Raw genomic sequence first — 18,433 nt, 5'->3', positions numbered from 1 at the left:
CCTTCCTTCCCCCGGCTGCTGTCACCGGGGACCCAGGCTTCCCTCTGGCCACCTGCAGGCACCTGGGACCCGGGCTTCCCTCGCAGCCCTGGCTTCGTCCGGAAGGACATCCGGACTAATTTGCATATTACGCTTTTATTATTATAGATTCTCTGGTTTGATCTCCGATCCTCTCTTCCCCCTTTCTTTGCAATACATTTCCCAGATTCCCTTGCCTGTTATCTTATGACTTGGTTCAAACAATGGGAGATACTGGCGAGAGCTTGAGGCTGGGTATTCCGGTCCCCTCCCATGCACACACCCTCCCTGGCTCAGGGGCATCTTCAGCTCCAGCGTGGAGCGCACCTTCCCATGCCCAGCTCTTGCCAGGAAGCATCTTCGGTGAAGCTCATCCCACCAGGCAGCTCTGGCTCTCGGGCTCCAGGAATACCAAACTCCTTCCTTGCTTTCCGCCTGGCTGCAGCGGCGCCTGCACCTTCTATTATTAATTTCCATTGTGCTTTACTATTCTGTTTAGCTTTAGAGCTCTCCCAACGCCACTGTAAAGAAGGCCTTGTGTTAAGTTTATCTGGTGAATGACATGGAATGGGCTCCGTTTTACGGAAATTGATACAACGTGCCTCACTTTGGTCTCAAGACTCCTGTTTTCTAGTACCTGCTATTATAGTCAATATTTTGTTACATTCTTTTCTTTTTTAAAATATATTTTTATTGATTTCAGAGAGGAAGGGAGAGGGAGAGAGAGCTAGAAACATCAATGATGAGAGAGAGTCATTGATCGCTGCCTCCTGCACACCCCCGACTGGGGATTGAGCCCACAACCCTGGGCAGGTGGGGACCGGGAATCAAACCAGGACCTCCTGGTTCACAGGTCAACACTCAGCCACTGAGCCTGCCAGCCAGGCTGTTACTTTTTTTCTTAATGTCAATTCACTATTTGATAATCAAGACATTTTCACCAAGCTTCCTTTTATACTTTTACCTCAGGAGTTGAAATCCCTTGTCACCAGTAACAGTGGTATAAATAAGCTTATGGCAAGCATAAAGGATTTGAAGTCAATGAAAGTTTTGGATGGCTAATCACAAAGCATTATTATTTAAATACTTGTCAAAGGACTAGCATTCTTTTAACAAAGATTGAATCATTCTGTTTTATTTAAACAAAGGGGCCTAGAATAGATTCATCTGAGTAATAACAATTGCTTTGAATCATTCACCATTTTAATTACACAAATCATTTTGTAGTCATTATCTTTCCAATATTCAAAACAGACCCCAGAATAAGATAACATCCTCGGGTTTCCTACTTAAAAGATCCTGATAAAGATGAAATGAAGAACTTGCTCAAGTCACAGTGACAGTGACAAACACAGGCTCAGAAACGGGCTCCCCATTTCCCGCCGGAGATCTGTCTAAACTCTACCACTGCCTCTCAGCGGGAGACGCGTTGGCTTTGAGAAGAGTCTGAAAAGACAGGTGGTGTGCTCTGTGGGGGAAATGGGTTAACTTTAGATTTAGGAGGCTTTTCGAGACACAACAAAATTGAAAAGTGTCATCTGAGGTACCCATTTTGCAGTACCTCATAACATCAGGAGTCACAATGAAGAGCCTGCTAGCACCTTCCACTCACTGTACAAAGGCTGCCTGCCTGCCCTTTCCTGAAATGGGCATAAACTGAACCACCACGATGTTTGTATAAATGCAGATGAACTTATAATATCACCAAGATTACAAAAGCACAAGATGACCAATTACATGGTATTTATAACCAAAGACAATGCTACTTGACACTCAGGGCTGCATGATGTAAAATGAAGTCATCATAGAAAATTTGCTAAAGATTTGAATACATAGGAGGAGAAAATAAGAAAATAATTTACAAATATCTATATATGGCTAATATGCAAAGTGTCCCCTTGGGAGTTCGACCTAGAGACCGGGAGTTCGATCACTTGCTATGACATGCACTGACCACCAGGGGGTGGTGCAGAATGAAGGAAGGCCTTGGTAGGCAGCCGGCAGCTGGCAGCTGGGGGAAGGAAGGCCCCAGCTGGCAGCTGGAAGGAAGACCTTGATCAGCCCTGATTGCCGGCCAGGCCTAGGGACCCTACCTGTGCACGAATTTCATGCACTGGGCCTCTAGTATGAGATAAGGAAGACCAGCATTAACACATTAGTATTTGGAAGATACAGAACATGAAAATCCTATTGTTGAAGGAGAATAGTAACATACTTGTCACTTTTCTATTTAAAAAGTGATTTTCACAACTGATCTAATATACACATTATAGAGACCCTATGAGGGAAAATAGATAGGCATTTAATTACCTCTTTTTACTAACGTGAAAATGTCTGAATCTTCCCAAGGATCCTGTGATTCACTAACGGTGGCAGTTATTGAATGCGAAGCTGGCACCTAATGGCAGGTGTCACATTTAGTGCCAGAAACCACTGTGCTACGTTCTCTCTCCAGGAAGGTGGGCTTTAGAAATGGTGTGTGCATGAAACCAGAACAAAAAGAAAGTACACTGAGGAGAAAGAGGAGGAGGAGGAGGAGGAGGAAGACCATGATGAAAGCAGCTTGGAACAAATTCCAAGGCAGAGAACTGTGACGAAGGCAGGACAACAGGTATTTGGTGAAGGACAAAGGGAACAGGGTCATGGGACAGGGAAGAAACATACTGGGGGGCGTCAGGAATAAAGTGACAAAGTGGTCGTCACTGGGTATTGTTAGGGTCGGGGTGCCGAGGCTGAAGGCGCGTGCTCCGGGGGCAGATCCTCTGACGACCAGGCGCCAAGCTTTCCCTCTTTGCTACTTACTCTGAAGCTAGCACTGTGATTTCCAGGTAGCGGCTCTTTAGCAAACGCCGAAAGAATTAAGTTACTGATTCCAACCTACACTGATCCTATTTCCTAAGCTCATGCTTTTCATATTTCAAAACTTTTTAGATTATACACTCAGTTTTCACACATGTCAAGTCCCATTTTCCCAAATGCTCATGGAAAATGTGGCCTTGCTCTAATACTCCCATTCATAAAGCAGTACCAGTATATGTAGAAAGTCACCAAGCAAGAGCACAATGTTTAAAAAAAAAGTCAGTAGAAAAAGAGAAAACATTTTGCTTTTTTTCTGATGTTTAATTTATCATAGTAAAAGTGTTGGCAAAAAGTAATGTCAGACTGAGCCTGAGAAAAAGAAAAAACAACTAAGAATTGAAATGATTCCCAGGTAACAAATGCTTTTATAGTGGTGGTATATATGCTCATGTTCATTTATAATGTTTCTATCATGATAAATCACTGAACTCTCCTCAAATCAGAACTATATTTGTCTTGGTTGACCATTACAAGATATTTTCTCTAAGTTTCTGCACTGATTGTATCAATTTAGACTCTAAATAATACCAAGATAAGAGGTCTTCTAATGTGATTATTTTTAATTAGCCAAAAGCTGCTCCCAATACACTTCCCACACCCTGACCCTACATTTATGCCGCTATAGCAATGGTACATCACCATGGCCTTCTACAAAAGCATTCTTTGAATAAAGTACAGGGGATTCTGGTTTGAAAGCCCTTGCTTTTTGAGTGAAGACAGAGGAAACATTTACGGGGCTTTGAACAGCCTGATTTAGACGGGTGTTCACTGCCCCTCATACCTCGCTAAGCTCCTTCCTCAGTGTCTCCATGCAAAGAAACTAAACAGGACAACTAATGACACTGAACATATCGTTTTAGTGTATGAATCTTCTCTCTCTACTTCCTTTTAGAACAAATGAACCTGCCAACAGTCCACTGCCCCATGACCTCCCTAGGCCAAAACTACCAAGGCAGGCACCTGAGCAAAGGACCATGGAACCAAAAGAGGTCAAGGCCACACCAATGTGGTCCAACGAGAAAGGTGAATTAGATCAAGAAGACTCCATCTCTTAGAATTTGAGCTAATACCTTTCTCCTCAATAAACAGCATCAACATCACCTGTGAACTTCTTAGCAATACCAACTTTCAGGCCTTACTCCAGACCTACTGAATCAGAATTATGCCATTGCATTTATATTCTCAATAATAACAATAATAAATGCTCAGACTTTCAATTTATACATGCTCTGTCTTATTATCTTTTTTAAAAAAAAATAATACTCACAAGAACAATGAATCCTAAAACACCACATGCCCAGGTTAAATAGTCACAGAATCCGGAATTCCAATTCTCTTAATACTTTTGCTTATTTTTCCTTTTAGGGACAGGAACAGAGATATAGTGTGTGTGTGTGGGGGGCAAGACACAATGCTTGCCACATAGTAGGGGATCAATAAATTAAAAAGGAAATAGCCCAATGGATGAAAGGAAAGGAGGGGAGAGGAAAGGCATAGGGATGTAGCACACACTCTTTGGCTATCAGAAAGAACTAATAAGTAAAAATTGGAATCCTGGAATAGCTCTTTGTTGCTTATGATTACTGATAAGATACTTATTCTATTATGCAGATTGATAAATATCATCAGAAATATACACCAGTGTCAGTGAAAAGCAAATGAAAGATTGAGGACAGAGGGAGAGCAAGTCATGGTTGAAGAAGGGAGTGCCAGGGGAAGAGAGATGCATGGGGGCAGAGGGAGCAGGAAGGAGAAGACCCAGGGTGGTGGGGTGGTTAGGAGAGGGAGAAAGGAGGAAAGGGGTTGAGGAGGAGCACTGGCTTCCGTTTGAATAGTAACCACTTAGGTATGGTTAACAGCTGAGTCTCCCCCAGGACCCCAAGCTCTGAAAGAGTGGGAACTGGGTCAGTGCTGCTCTCTGCTGTATCTAGCACAGCCCCAATCCCCAAGTGCTTCTCAGACAATGTCATGACAAATTGGGTCTTTTTATTTCTACTCTGGCATGGACAAATAGTTCACAAAATTAAAACTCCTGGAACATGACATACCAAATGCAAGCCCATTTACTTATTATTACATTCTACGGAGATAAAACTGTTCTGTTCCAAATCCTGTACTTCTCGCCTCATGGGCCAGTTAGTCTTCAGGCCCAACCGTGGGTCACTACCTGCTCCCAGGAGAGCCTGACCTGGTAGAAACTCATTCAAAATTTGTAAAGTATCTAGTGTAGACATCCTCACATTAACAGGTCAGCAATGAACTAGAGCGTTTTCTCTGGAACGTGATCTATTTATTTCCCCCCATTTAATTGCTACCACAATTCCTAAAAGCTAACGGGTGGTGAGTAAGACCCTGCTTTAAAGTGGTTTGAGGAGGGAAGGACAGGCTTGCTAACTCATGGTTCCTTATGGAGTCGCAAAACAGAAGAGACTTCGGTTCTCTTGACACCCAGGCCGTTGCTTTTTCCAAGGGTCTCAGTGGCTCTTTTCCCTGCAGCCCTCTTGGACAGGCAGCGTTAATCAGTGAGCTGTGAGCACTTCCGTCCTCACCTTCGGCTAGCAGAATCTATAACATACACATTTCAGCGCTGCTGCTTTTCAATTTGGCTTAGCCTCCATTTCTGTATCTATAATGTTAAGATGTATATTAAAGGGTACTCCTGCAGTTAAATAATCTTGCCACAATTAACCAATTGTTTCCAAAAGGTAAGTGTGTTGTTAGTCCCGTTCCACTTTTCTTTAGTCTATAAATTAAGTCTTTGTAGTAACAGCTAATATAAAACAGCTAGTATAAAAACAATATAAAAGCCATGAGAACTCATTTGCAAATCATTAGCAAAATGCTCTTTCCATCAACTGATTCAAAACAATGATAAAAATGAAACCTATATTCAAAACCTTGGTGACCACTTTTTGAGGATATAAATTTTTTAAAGAAGACAGCGAGGAAGGGAGAGGGAGAAAGAGAAACATTGATGTGTGAGAGAGAAACATCTATTGGCTGCATCCTGCACACCCCATACTGGGGAACAAGCCCACAACCCCAGCATGCACCCTGACTGGGAACTGAATGGGCAACCTTTTGGTGCAGGGGACCACGCCCAAGCAACCGAGCCACACTGGCCAGGGCTTGAGGATATCTACTGAACTATCTATCATTTATCTATCTTTTCTAAAAAATACATATGCCAAACTGTTAACAGAAATAACCTACTGGGAGTACAGTGCATTGGGAGTGGAGAATAGGGGAGCCTTCCTTTTTTCTTTATACATTCCGGTATTTTTGGAAATTTTTCTCATGAATATATATTTAGATGAATATGTAATATTTTATTAATAATACATTGATAGAAGCAATTCCAGTAAGTCTAAAGACTTCCATCATGTATATTTTAAAGCAAATGTGTCATATTTTATTACTTGATTCATTAAACTTTGAAGTAAAACCATATGCAAGACACATCCTTAACCCTTTAGTAGACAGTAACCCTTTAGTAAACTACAGTGGAGATACGAGACGAGGTTCCAAGGGAAATACAGGGCGTCCCAAAATAGTGTATACACACTTCACAGCTGGTGCTCAATTGAAGTTTCTTTCTTTTCAGATGTAACCCATTGGAATGAATAATGATTCAAACTGTGTATATACTTTGGGGACACCCTGCGTGTATAATGCCAAGGTTCGTGTGCTTCCTGTTTCCCTATGCTACAGGGCAGTGAAAAATGAATATACTGTGTCATTTAATGGAATCGCCTTGTATTTTTAACTTAGTTATCATGGGGTGGAAAAACAAGAAAAAGAATCATGTGAAACACGCACTGGTGACAGTGATACAACCCAGAATGCAGGTAAGCCTGGGCCAAAATTGTCCATGTAACTTGGCTCAGAGTATATTTCATATTTTAATCATCCAACTCATCCCCCCCGCCCCCGTCATTGTAAAATCAGTAAGAGATCCTTTAGTCTCTAAAACGTCAGAGATGCCAAAACCGGTTTGGCTCAGTGGATAGAGCGTCGGCCTGCGGACTGAGGGGTCCCGGGTTCGATTCCGGTCAAGGGCATGTACCTGGGTTGCGGGCACATCCCCAGTGGGAGATGTGCAGGAGGCGGCTGATCGATGTTTCTCTCTCATCGATGTTTCTGACTCTCTATCTCTCTCCCTTCCTCTCTGTAAAAAATCAATAAAATATATTTTAAAATAAATAAATAAATAAATAAATAAATAAAATGTCAGAGATGGGTGCAGAGAGCAGGTTAAGTTGGCAAGGGTCACATCCCACTGAAGATTAATTTATTGATAACCAAAAATAGTCTAAGGCGGAGAAAGCATGATGAAAATATTTGCCAGATTGTAAACCTAATTTTTTTTATCACGGGTCCACTAACCCAGAATTTGCTTTTAATTCCCTGAAACCTAGCAGTTTCAAATGTTCAAAATAAAGAGTTACTAATGATTTCATGCTAGTCCCAGCACTGCTGTGTCTCTTTTTTTAAAAAATATATTTTATTGATTTTTTTTACAGAAAGAAAGGGAGAAAGAGAGGGATAGAGAGGTAGAAACATCGATGAGAAAAACATTGATTCAGCTGCCTCCTGCACACTCCCCACTGGGGATGCACCCGCAACCAAGGTACATGCCCTTGATGGGAATCGAACCCGGGACCCTTCAGTCCGCAGGCCGACGCTCTATCCACTGAGCCAAACCGATCAGGGCACTGCTGTGTCTCTTGACCAGATCAGAACTGACATGTGTTTTAGGCGAGGGCAGGTCACTGAAACAAACAAAGTTTGGGGTCAAGAAGAAATGGTGCTAAAGTGAACGGGTTAAAATGCTAAGCTCTGGGGAAACCTTAAGAGAAGAACTTGGGAATGGTGTTGAGCCCCCCCACCCACCCCCCGCTGTGAGGCCCAGCAGCCAGAGGAAGGGACTCCAGGCGAGGAGGACCCCGGCACCCCTACTTGGCAGGTGACAAGAGAAGCACGTGTCTCCTTCTGGTACAGGTAATAGTCATCCCTTGGGACCTTATTAGCTAAAGGAAAAAACAAAACTTCGTTTTCCACCTTCAATGTCCTCCTTGCCTAGAGCAATGTCTGAGAGCGCACACACACGTGCACATGCTCTAACACGGATTGCTTCTGGGATTGCCCGAGTTCCCCAATGTCTTTCTGAGCATTGGAAACGCATTACATGTGCTTGCCTTTCTTCTTTTCTCTTTTTTCACTAATGGGTTACCAGTGTTAGACAAGGTTAGGAGGTTTAGCCAGCATCCATCAAAGTTTATTTCTTCTTCTCCTTTTACAAGACGACCTTAGGTTTGTTTCACACATCATTGTATTGGCCATATTATACCGTAATGTGGAGTGCTGGTCTTACTATACATCGCACAGGGCTGAACTTGATCATCTTAGAGTTGGCCTTGACTGCAAGGCATGAGATGTAGGTGATTCTACCATGAAGTAATCGCCTTCAAAAAGTGTTCTGCTGCAGGGAGTCCTGCATGAGATTTGAAAGGACAGACTCAGGCAGCGATGGAGACTTACACCTAGCTGTGCTTCAGGACCAAAGAGTGAAAAGCTGATTCTACAGGATACAGAGTTTGCACATTCGTGCCTGGAGGTTTTGACTCTGATACTGACCCGCTGGTCCCATTGAAGACCAGGTTATACATTTGGCCCTTTCCTTTCTCCGGCTCTAATTTCCTGACCTTTCTCTCCAACACATTCAGTGAAACCTATGAATAAAGGCTACATCCAGAAAGAGCCGCCTTCCCTGCCAGTAATGGTGCCCTCACTTTCCAAAATGGAACACTCTCAAGGTACCCCTTCAAACAAGCCCCTTTTCCCTGTAAATTTAAAGAAAGAAAAGAAAGAAAAAGGAAAAAAAAATTGGACCAAAAAGGTGATGGTGTTCTCTAAAGTTTAGGGGAATGTGTCCACCATTTTCTAATCCCAATTGTTATGAACTCCAGTGGATCCACATGGAAGATTCAATGTTGGAAAAGTTGTCTGTGGATCTTTAATTAATAATCGTCCAAACTTTTAGGCAAAATGAAGAAAAGGTAGGCCGTATATTCAAAGACTGTTTATGAAACAAACAAAGAAATAGGAAAGAAAGATAAAACCTAAGCTGTGATTGGGACTTAAATTGGTAGGTGCGTGATCGCACGGGGCTGCTATCTTTTATGAAGCAGCTGGGAGAGCAAGCTTCTGTGTATTAGAAACTCCCCAAAGAATTCCATCCAAGAGCCACTATCCCGAAAGAGTGCGTGTGCTGATTCCCTAAAGAAAGTGGTACCTGCCAAGGCCCTCCTGGAGGACCGCCCCGTGACGCGCCATGCTCTCTCCTCTCTGTCAGCACTGCACCTGGCACGACCCTCCGTCACAGCGCTTTCCATATCCGTGCAGTAGGCACAGTAACATTGTGGTCGAGAGAATGAATGGGTTTTGCAGTCAAAAACACCATAGATTCAAACCTGGGTCTCTCACTTACTAGTTGAGTGGTTTAGACATAAACTTAGTCTCCTCACAGGGACAACAGGGGCAGGTGTGGCATCCACATTACAGCGCAACTGATGAGATTAACTTGGTTAATGTTTACAAAGCATCTGGCCCCTGACCTGGTTCATATCAAGGAAGGGTTTAGTACTGTATTTAAGAGGAGGGACAGCCTCTGGTCTCTTCATTCCCCGCAGTGTGCCCATGTAGAGGCAGGCCCAGAGGCAGGGTTTCAAGTGCTGGTGGAATGAGTGATGAGTGGACACATGCATGGATGGATGGATGAATAATCTTAGGAAAGCATTATTTCTATTGAAGCTCCCATTGTCTTCAGCATTTTCCTCTTCCTGGAGTACAAGATGGTTCTGTGACAGTAAGTGGCTTCTATCATACTCGTATATTAAGCACCCAGTGCAGTACAAGTTTCCTTATGTTAGTTATAGCCTTTCATTACCCAAACAATTCCTTGACATAGATATTATGTAGAAAAATTCATCTAGACTGTGTCCAATGGCCTGCTTATTTAAAACATAAGGCGCTCGCGCGCACACACATACTCACACACACACACGCGCGCGCGCGCGCGCACACACACACACACGCGCGCGCGCACACACACACACGCACATCCCAGGCAAAAACAATAAAAATGATTGTTTCCTTATCATTAATTCTCCATGTGGCATCCAAAATGCCTCATTTAAGAAATGAGGATGCTAGTTGCAGAGTGATCTGGAATAATCCTCTGCTATTAGTCTTATGACTTTAAAAATATTCCTGGACCTTTCTAAGCATCAGTTTCCTCATTCTAAAACGGGATATAATTATGTGTGCCTGGCAGGACTGTGAGAATTAAATGAGATCATGTGTATGAAAAGGTGTGTTACGGAAGTTACAGGAGAATAAAAGGATAAACTTTCCTTGAGGAGAGAGGCAGCTGCCTCCCCACCATCCCCTCTAAGGGGTGTCTTTTGGAAAACATGTAGGTGTGGAAGAGGACCAACCTTTTGATTGTCAGTGCAAGAGTAGAACTTCTGATCCTTCAGCTTCTGAGTGCCTGCCTGCAGAGTTAGCTCAAGGCTTCCACAAGATAGACGGGAGATAATCCATAGTGCATCTATTCATCTCTCAAGGCGATAGAGAAGTTGTCATTGTTCCTTATTCTACTTGACTGTATAAATATGTGTGAAAGTCTACCCAGACTTTGTAGTCACTTTCACACCTTACATACTTATTTTATAACAAACTGTGTTTCCTTTTTCTTCTATATGGGCAGAGAGGAGTCTTATCTTGGCAGGATTATTTCCCCAACCATTATGAACAACAAAGGATCAACATGTTAATTGTTGAGGTTATTATAATTATTATAATCATAATCATTTCAGGATTACATGGATAGAAAATTGACAGTTCTCCACATAAAAGAGACAATACTTCTGTCCCTAACTGGGTAGGTCCTCGTTCTTAAGTCCCTAGGTGATACCTGACACACTCAAGCACTAACTTTGTAGGCTTGGGGACAGGAGATAAGCAAAAAGTCACACAGTGGTTCCTTTGCATTTGGCCCAGCAGCCAAGTTTAAAAGGACAAACAGGCTGTACTGCATAGAAGGTGAAATGCTTAAATGTCAGCGACGCATTGTTAGGACCTATCTGTATGCACAGCAACTATCATGTGTTCCAAAAAGAGTACATTTCATGAAGGGAAATGAGAATAAAAGGCTGTATCCTGTTTTACCATTCCCAGAAGGCTCAGAAAAAAATCTGTAACAATTTAAGTGTTGTTGACTTTACTGACCTGTGTATTGTGTCGGTCTCAAAACCAAGGGAAAATATACAAAGTGTTTACATATTTCTCATCCGAGAGCAAAACAGGGAAGCCAGTCAGCATTGGCCTCCATTTTTAAAGTTGGCTTCTACTTTCTAATAAATGCAGTACATCATTAAAAGGTCTACATCTTGACCAATCCTTTTGCCTTAGATGCTTTCTGCTAAAGGCTTTTATGATAGGCTGGTTAAAGAATTGTTTTCTCTTTATTTGGCATAAAAAGACATTATGTCAAATAAAGATTTTCTTTTTTAAAATATATTTTTATTGATTTCAGAGCAGAAGGGAGAGAGAGAGCTAGAAACATCAATGATGAGAGAGAATCATTGATCGGCTGCCTCCTGCACGCCCCACACTGGGGATCGAGCCCACAACCCAGGCATATGCCCTGACAGGGAATTGAACCATGAACTTCCTCCTGGTTCATAGGTCGACATTCAACCACTGAGCCATGCCAGCTGGGCTATATATTTTCCTCTATAATTTTTTTTCAATTACACTTAACACTCAATCTTATTTTGTATTAGTTTCAGATGTACCGCATTGAGTTTTCTATCGGTCATTTTCCCCAGACTGTTTTTATGAATGCCTGAACTTTAACATTTTGCATCTGTCTTGTCACCTGTCACTTGGCAGAGGCTAAATAAGTCTTGGTTGATTTAATTAATACATGAATTCCACAGATTATATGTCTGTGACTCCTTTCTCATCTGGTCCCTAGTTTTAATTCTCGGCGCTTCTCTGCTAGTTTAGGCTCTCAGTCCTAATCAGCTCCCTATGGCCCATACCGTCTATTCGTCTCACTCCACATTTGTAGGATGTGCCTCCACTGAGCACTGCTTCGATTTCTTCCTGCTGGGTCACAAATACTCACTGTCCCCCATCTGCCTTCAAATGTACATCATCAAAAGTATGCAGCCCAGACTGACATTCTGGTCTTTCTGAAACCTAATTTCAACAAGTGCGCCAGCCATCTTCCCCATACAGCAGGCTACCTGTTTGCTTACAGGCAGCCCTAAGAATACAGATAAATTTAGCATCTTACATATTTCTCCAGGGACATATAAAGCCAAACTCTGAAAATATGAGAAGATTTTTTACATCAGCATAAAGCCTACAATTTAAAAAAGAGAAGATGAATCATTGCTATATTACAGTTCTATAGAGTGGTCTTTCTAACCAGCGGTGTGTCATAGACCTGCACCTTACACAATAGTCAAATTGAACCTTAATGTGATTTTTAAAAGCAAAAGCAAAGTGTTCCTACCACAGCATTAGCTTTTTTGTTAAATCGACACGTACACTAACCACTTAGAAGCCTTCCTCCGTTTCCATGAAACCTGACCGTTATGAAACCGGGCGTTAATGCCTCTGGCCCCAGGTTGCTTGTTGAGTGCTCCCTACGAGCTGAGCGTGTGGTCCTCCTCTTTCTCTCTCTGTGCCCTGGTTTCCTGTGCAAATGCTCCCACCATTTCTAGGTCACAACCCCAGAGCTTTCAGACGACCTTGAGTTCCTGAAGATTTTTCATCTTCAACTGACTCCTGGACTTTCCCAACGACATTCCGCACCTCTGAGGCCAGCTCGAGACCGCAGGGGCCTGTCTTCCAAAGATGCCCAAGGGCTGCCTTCCCAGGACTGACTGGGCTTTGGAAGTGACCGGCTTCTCCCGGAGCCAGACCAGGGCCGCGCAGCAGACGCCCAGTCCAAGTGGCCTCAGAGGCGGCGCCTCTCCGCCGTCCGCAGCCTGCAGCATTGGCAATGGTTCAATGGCCGCTTTATTACTAGAAGAAACCAAGTGCACAGACAGGAGTTGGGAAACCCTAAGTGCCACAACAACAACTGATGTGGTTTTGCTTTTCTTTAACTGGTTAAGAATACCTCTCAGAAACTTTGGTGAAGGTAGTGAATGAGTTAAGTCTCTGACTTAATTGCTTTTCAGTTATTATTTAGTTATTTTATATACTTTATTCTGTTATCTCAATAAATGGTGCCCCTTTTTCTTAGCCATCTTCTTCCTTCCCAGTTCTCGTTGATTGATTCTGAGCTTAGCATATGAGAGCCCAAAGTATCTCTATTTTTGGCCTGAGGTCATCGGTTCCCTCATTTTTTTGTCCAAAGTCTATGAAGAGAGATAGTTACGCTAATTTGTTTTCTATGGGGAAGGTGGGGGGGGGTGGTTGGGGAGAAACAGCAGATTTGCTCTTTCTCTGTGATTCTAAAGGGCCCTATTGTGAACTATTGGTGGACATCACTGAAGAGAGGTTGTCGGAATAATTAGCCGTCATTCACAAAAGGGGCTCCTGACTTCCTGCTTTGTCTCCATTTTCTTAAGAGCATCAGGCTTCTGCATAGTTACAGCCTGGATGCCATTAAGCCAGGTATGACCCTATGGTTTTGTGTGTATTCCCTTACATACAAAGAGAACGATTTCATGTACCCTTCTCACATGGTTGTCCCTTCTAGTCTCAGACCCCTGGTCTATTCGAGCATTAAGTTCCAGAGAAAAGGAGTATGTGTGGTCTCTGCTCGCTCTGGCAGCGACACCCAAGCCTCTCCCTCCTGCTCAATCAGAGCAGCACACTTCAGATGGCAATTAACGATTTTTATGGTAATGGCTATACTTAGCCTACTCAGTGATATTAATTGGAGTGTGACAGTACATTAGGATCCTAGGATTTGGTACACAGAACCCCGTTTCTAAATATACATCATAAATAAATGGCCATGATCAAAACAACTGAGAAACATGACAGACCACATAATGAATTTTCACTATGAACACTTTATATTGAAAATATACACTTTTAGAGTCATATGCACTGAGAGTCAAAACCACACAGTGAACATATGAGTAATATAGTAGGCAAAACCTAGGTATTCTTGAGATGTTTTTATGTTTGGAGGTGGATTAAAGTGTACTTTGAAATAATTAAGTTTCTGAAAGAGCAGACATCTCCATTGTAGCTATTAACATCAAACAGTTCAAATCCATGACAAGATTTCCCAGCTCTTAAAGCTAAAATATAATGAATCCTTAGTAATTGTGGAAAGAACTGTGCAAATACAAATCAAGGGGGGGAAAACTAAATAAATCCACCTCACAGCACCCCCAGAACAAAATGCATTTGAGGCAACAGAAAATCTTGGAGGATTTACACATTGTACTGCTTTATGCTGACAAACTGAAGCAGTAGCACCACATAGAAAAGCTAAATTAATTAATCTTCCCCAAAGACCACCTTTTTGTCATATTATAACTAACTTAAAAGAACTACGCCGCTTGTATATATCTGAAAGGACTTTGAAAAAAAAAATGTATACATCATTGAAAAAGCACATTTGCAATCCTAAAATGAAATCTCATCACTTTTGGTGTTGAAAAACATACCTCCTTATACATACAGGTTTTTTTCATGAGTCTTTTTCTCTCTATATATAAAATGTAAAAGCACAAAAATCTAAGGTCAATAAATTAAGTGCATAAGCATATTAATACTTTTTTTTGCTTATCTAATTTTGACATGCTCCCAGGATTTTAGATGGATGTTTCAAAAGTCTCCAAAATGTTCCCTCAAGTTTCTGATGTGGCCAACCCTTTCCAAACCACCTAGACAAGGAAAGCATCGCTCATCTGATCGGAGCCCCTGCAGTCATTCTCCTGCTGCACGGGACAGTCTCCAGCGAGACTCCCACAAGCCTCATCCATCAATATTCTCGGCTGCAGGAACTGACACTTACTGTGAATTCTGCTCTTCAACTTAAACCCCAGTGTCTGTGGCGGGCCAAGTCTATCATTGCGGAAGCAGCATCCCTCAGGCGAGGTCCAACCTTGCTCTCCAAGTGCACCCAGGGATTAGTCTGACTTCCCCTAAATTCTCTCCTTTGCACAGTAAGAGCTAATCTTTCCTGTATGAAGCAGGAGATGGTGTTGCTATGACAACAGAGCACATTCTAGCAGTGGGACTACGGAGATGAACCTTCAAAGACTCGGGCAAGCAGACACTCAGTTTTCCTTCAGGGCCATGGGCTCCTTCCGCTAGGATGCAATCCCCCGGCAAGTTCACCGACAGCTGGGCTGTTGATAAATGATCGGTGCCTTTTGCTACGGGGAGATGGCTGGGTAGCCACACGGCTGGAAGATCACAGGATTATTTAACAGAAGTGCCATTCTCAGTCATGTTGCCTTTCCAGCTGTGAATGCTCTGGATAGCTGTTTTAAAACACCACCCTAATTTTCAAGCATTCTGCTTACTCGAAAGTTTTTCTACAATGAGAGCAATGTGTTAGGGATGGCATCATGAAAGGGAGAGCTCTATCTTTGTTTTTTGTTTGTTTGTATATCATCCCGACTGTATCTACCTGAAGGTTAGAGACACACACACACACACACACACACACACACACATCCATTTTCTCTCTCCAGCATCCATGTCTGGAGCCTGGAGGCTTCCGGCTGGGGGAGGGGCTATGCTAACAAAAGCACATCCCTGCAGCCACATTTTGCATACAGACATTAGCCCCAGGGTAATCACCAGGAGCCTTAATCACTCAGAAACATACTCCTCAGTGGAGGGCCAGTGCCTGCGAGCAGGGCAGAGATCTGCCATCAGGTCACATTGTAGAGGCGCCGTTACCCGTATTACTTGCGAACACAGCAGTTACGTTTTTTTGAAAATTATTAACACATGCATTATTACACATTTTATCTAGTCAATAATGCACATTTTCTTCTTTAATTTTTAATTAAACTTATTGAGGTCACCGTGGTTAATAAGATTTTGTCATTTTAACGCATTCCCATAGTCCTGACTGGGGACAGTTTGGAGCATTCATTTTTCTTCAGGAGCATTCCTGTGGATTCCACCGCCCATCTCTCTCATTGGAAGGAAAGGACACGGGGCTGGGAAAGTTTTCTTCTCTCGGCAGCAGAGGTTTGGTTTACTACCCACCCCGAGTGAGGCTTCCACCCAGGGGTGATCCACATTGTCCCTTCCACTCCTGGATTTCCGGCTGTCCTTCCCACTCCTCAATCCCCTATGCCTGAAGCCTCTACTACACCACCCTGCCCCCACACTAGGCTGCAATTACGCTCCTTTGTGGCTGAAGCAAAGTCATTTGCATCATCTGCACCAGGCGTGTCAAACTCTCGGCCCCGTTTATTTGGCCCATGTGAGGCTTTGAGTTTGACATGCTTGATCTACACCTACTATTTCGAGTGCAGAGAGAGAATATCACTTTATGAATGTTGCTGTCACTCACAGGTGAGGGGACCTATAGCTTAGCGGATCCAAAGTCCTATGGGACTGACAGGCTATCTTTTTTTTTTTAATAAATATTTTTATTGATTTCAGAGAGGAAGGAAGAGGGAGAGAGAGATAGAAACATCAATGATGAGAGAGAATCATTGATCAGCTGCCTCCTGCAAGCCCCCCACAGGGGATCGAGCCCACAACCAGGCATGTGCCCTTGACCGGAACTGAACCCAGCACCTTTCAGTTCACAGGCCGATGCTCTATCCACTAAGCCAAACCGACTAGGGCCTGAGAGGCTATCTTAGTTACTTGTTGTTTATCACCCACGTGAGTGTGAAAGCCTTAAGATAGCCCTGGCTGGTGTAGCTCAGTGGTTAGAGGGTGAGCCCAGGCACCTACGGGCCCTGGGTTCCCTTCCCAGTCAAGGGCATGAACCTGCCCAGGTTCAATCTCCACCCAGACAGGGTCTGTGCAGGAGGCAACCAATTGATATGTCTCTCTCATATCAATGTTTCTCTCTTCTCCCTCCTCCCTCCTTTCCATTCTCTCTAAGAAGCAATGGGAATATCCTTACATGCAGATTAACAAAAAAAAGAGAGAGAGAGTAACAAAAAAAGGAAAAGAAAAGCCTCAAGACATTAACTACTAGTAGAATGCCAATATTGCAAGTAATGAGTGTTTACACTGAGTCATACATATAACATGGACAGGGCACTTTGAAACTCATTTGGGTTTTTAATTTCTATCATAGTAAAAAAGTAATAGTTAAATGTGTTTCATTTGCCTTGGTACATGTGTTCAGGACACATGCCTTTGCCTCCTGGGTACGAGCAGAACATCCCCCAGGATCCTAATCGCGCAGCCCTTTCTGATACATTCTCATAATTCAAAAAGTTACAGCAACTGTTTCCATTATGTGCATTATTATCTAATTAGTAACGAGCTTTTTTTTTTTCATTTTTCACTCTCATCTTCAGGGAAAACTGGATAAATGCCAAAACACATAAACAACATATGGTACTTTCAAAATCAACCAACCAGAATTACTTATTTCTGATGAACCTCTTAGCTAAAAAAAAAAAAAAAAAAAAAAAAAAAAAAAAAAAGTTAAAAAATAATTTCCCGCTCTAACAGCTAATGTTTACCATCTGCTAATCCTTTAAGACTAACTACCTGGAAATCAGTCATATTCTATGTTTTCCAGCTCTCCTTCGCCCCAAAGGGTAATATTCTTTTTTAAGTTTATTTTTAAGTAGGTCATGTTGAGAGTGCGCCAACTTAGACTTAAATTTTGAAAGCGATTTATAGCCCTTCACTAAGGCTATATAAATCCAAGAAATCAATGCTGTTAGAAATTTAAGAGTTTTATAATTATTTTTCATGTGTTAATTTTATGAGCCCATGATTTTTCAACATGATAATCAGTGTAATTGATAAATCAGAATAACCAGTTTGTCTTGGGAGAAAGAGGGGCAGAGAAAATAGGGGGAAGAGCATTGTTGTCAAAACCAGATTTGAAGCCAAACCCCAAGGAAGCTCTGGGGAAAGAGGCCGAGAGAGACCGTGGGCCCTGGGCGGGTCAAGAGCCATTTTTCTAGAAGCCGACTCTTGTAGAAAGCCTGCGGCCCAGGCTCTAGACTTGGGGGACACTGCGCACAGACAAATGCATTATTAATCTTGCTGGGCCTCAGTTTCCTCACTTTCAAACTGGGGGAAATAACAGTGCTTATCTCATGGAAATCTTATGAGAACCCAAGGAGTAAACATACGTAAAGATCTCCTCACCGTGCCTAGAATATGGAAAATACTATGTAACGTCAGGTTTTATTTGGGGTTTTGAAGACAGAGACTAAATATTATTCATTGTTGCTTCCGCTGTTCCAAACACAATGTTAGCTACAGGACATGTACGCAATAATTGTACAGAAGTATTTCTCATAGCATCTACAGGATTTTAATATCTAATAGAGTAAAATGAATA

At 42.5% G+C, this 18,433-nt stretch overlaps 1 protein-coding gene across 5 annotated transcripts in view; it reads right to left on the bottom strand.

The window, feature by feature from the left end:
• NOL4 (nucleolar protein 4) overlaps positions 1–18,433 on the bottom strand; it is a 228,959-nt gene that overhangs the window by 105,062 nt on the left and 105,464 nt on the right. The window contains exon 1 of one of the 5 annotated variants that reach the window (XM_005869105.2): positions 14,939–15,074. The exons of the other annotated variants lie outside the window; for them this stretch is intronic. The gene's annotated coding sequence lies outside the window, so the exon portion shown is untranslated. Of the gene's footprint in view, positions 1–14,938; positions 15,075–18,433 lie in introns of those variants that run through there. 5 annotated transcript variants of the gene reach the window in all.

The sequence above is a fragment of the Myotis brandtii genome, unplaced genomic scaffold (assembly GCF_000412655.1).
Source record: "Myotis brandtii unplaced genomic scaffold, ASM41265v1 scaffold289, whole genome shotgun sequence".
Classification (NCBI taxonomy): Eukaryota; Metazoa; Chordata; class Mammalia; order Chiroptera; family Vespertilionidae; genus Myotis; species Myotis brandtii.
The sequence above is the reverse complement of the archived record's forward strand: the minus strand, read 5'-3'. Positions and strand labels throughout refer to the sequence as shown.